We start from the raw sequence: 2,414 nt of genomic DNA, 5'->3' as shown, positions 1-2,414 counted from the left end.
TTTAGTCCAGTTTGGGGACTTCGTCAAAGAAGAACACTCAGAAGCAGTTTCTGGACGCTCACATCCTCTTGCAACTTCTTTTTCATAAAATATTCACATCTATTGCTGAGGGACCTTTTCAGGCTTTGGCTTTTCAACAGTTTTGAGACATAAATGAGGAGAATAAAGTGTTTACTGAATCTTGAAATGATGTGGTGTTTGATTTTGCCGTGACTATGAAGAAGACGTTTCCTGGAGCAAGCAGTACTGCTGGATTTAAAAATACCGCTTCTGGTAGTAAGGAATAAGCAGGCCTACTGCTATTTTGTATTAGTACATTTTTGAAAATAAACAAAGGCCATATCAACTTGGATCCTTTAAACGCAGGCTCTTGAGAACATGTGGTATGGTGCATCGGGGGAACTGAGTGTGTTTGTGGGTATCATACACACATACACTAGAGTATAGAATGTAGCTTGCTAAAGAAATGAATTTTTAAAAAGGAACAGTTGCCATTCTGCTTTGCAGTGCTTGCTGGATGCTAAATTTTCTATGTGGATAGGATACGCCCCTTGCAAAGATGGAGCTCCGACAGCACAGGGCCCACTGACATTACCCAGACTAGCCAGCCCCACCCTGCTCGTGCTGCCTTGCCACTCCTCCCCGGGTCCGCAGTAAAGGCTCCTGTCCACAGCCGTTCCTCTGCCCTGCCTGCCCGCTGACCCTGGTGCTGCTGTCTGGTCCCCTGGGGTGTGGCATGGCCCCTTGTCTTGGGAACTGTGAGTAGCAAATGATCTTTTTGATATCAGTCATCTCCTGATCTGTTGGCCTGGACAGACCACAGATTTTCTATTACTGGTCTGTTTTAGAACACGGAGATCCAAGCCACACTGAGGGCCACTGAATGTCCTCTTCTTATCTTACTGTTGTTCTGTGGGTCAATTTGGATGAGACTATTTGATGTTTTACCTTCAAGGTGGTAATCAGCAGTAATAACATATCTTCCTGTTCCTTATTTTCAGATATTATTTAATATGTGCCATGCAGATAAATTAATTGTGAGACTTCAACAATTAAGAAAAGATATGGCCCTTCCTTTCACAGAGGCATTTTAAAATAAACATTTTAGCACTAAGGTACTTTAACCCAGTAGTTAGAAGGTGAGACTCAGTGCTAGACCCAGACACTGCCAAGTTCAAATACTGAAATATCTATGTCTCCTCAGGCAAATTATTGAACTTCTTTAAGTCTCAATTTCCTCACTGGTGGAAGAGGACCATGCGTATCTACAACAGACAGGATTAAATGAGATAAAGTATGTGAAGCACAGACAAATAGGTTCTAAATAAACAGGAGCCATTACTGTTCTATTTGCATAGGACTGAATCATTATGAGACCACGGTGGGATTTTAAAAGGACCGAGTAACTACAGACACTTCCATCAGGGCACTTTCTTAGACTGTAACAACCAAACTGCAGACACAACATATGCGTGTGTATCATGTAAGTTTTATATTTTTTCTATATGTGAAAGTTGTTTCCCCTTTTACTAACAGCATAATTTTTGTAGAAAATGAAATAAGGTAGTTAATTTCGGGGAGGAATATTTCAGGATTCCTCCAGTTTCAAAGATTCCAATTCAAATTTGGTTCTCTGGAGTTGTAGCATCAGCCTATCCCAGCGTGGTTTAGGTCTAGGGATGGTAGTTTTACTCTATTTTTAAATAGGATCCCAGGTGGCTGGTGTGGAAGAGAGTCTATTCACTTGACGCCTCTCTAAGTAAAGAAATATTTGTCAGTGGCAGAGATACAAGAGTCCTTTTCAGCACATAAATCCCATGTTCCTTTTCATGCACTGACGTTGAAGGTAATATGGGGTTTTCAGATATCTGATACAGCTCAGTAATGTTGCCTATGAGGGAATTTTTATAAAATGAGTATTGTTTTCAAATTAAACTCCATTAAAAGACTGGAAATATTTTTCCCTTCGAAAAAATCCATAGGAGATTAGGTTGAGAAACTTCAGAACGAAAGGAGTTAAGACAGTGAACAGGCAGATGGCACCCGTGGCATGCTGGGGTTAGCTAAGCCTGTGGGGACAACAGACTTCCCGGGAAGACTCTCTTTGTACCCGTGACACCTTCCCAGTGGTGAGATGTCTACTGTTGACAGTGTTGCTTCAAGCCAAAAGTCTTTTCCTATGCCAGAGAAGCTTCTGACCCTCCACTGGAATAGCGTCAAACTCAAGTCAATTTAAATACATCTCCTCCCTAACTTTTAAGCCTAGTGTGATCAGGAGGAAACATCCACCAAATCCATCTGAGAGACATGCAACCAAATACCTGACCAGTCCTCCTCTAACCTGTGCAGGTCACCCACAGCAAAGCCCAATAAACCATCACAGCACCTGACCAGTCCTCCTCTAACCTGTGCAG

The sequence above is a fragment of the Otolemur garnettii genome, unplaced genomic scaffold, assembly GCF_000181295.1.
Source record: "Otolemur garnettii isolate 467f Iridium unplaced genomic scaffold, OtoGar3 scaffold00125, whole genome shotgun sequence".
In the NCBI taxonomy this organism is placed as follows: Eukaryota; Metazoa; Chordata; class Mammalia; order Primates; family Galagidae; genus Otolemur; species Otolemur garnettii.
This window is presented reverse-complemented; position numbering follows the sequence as displayed.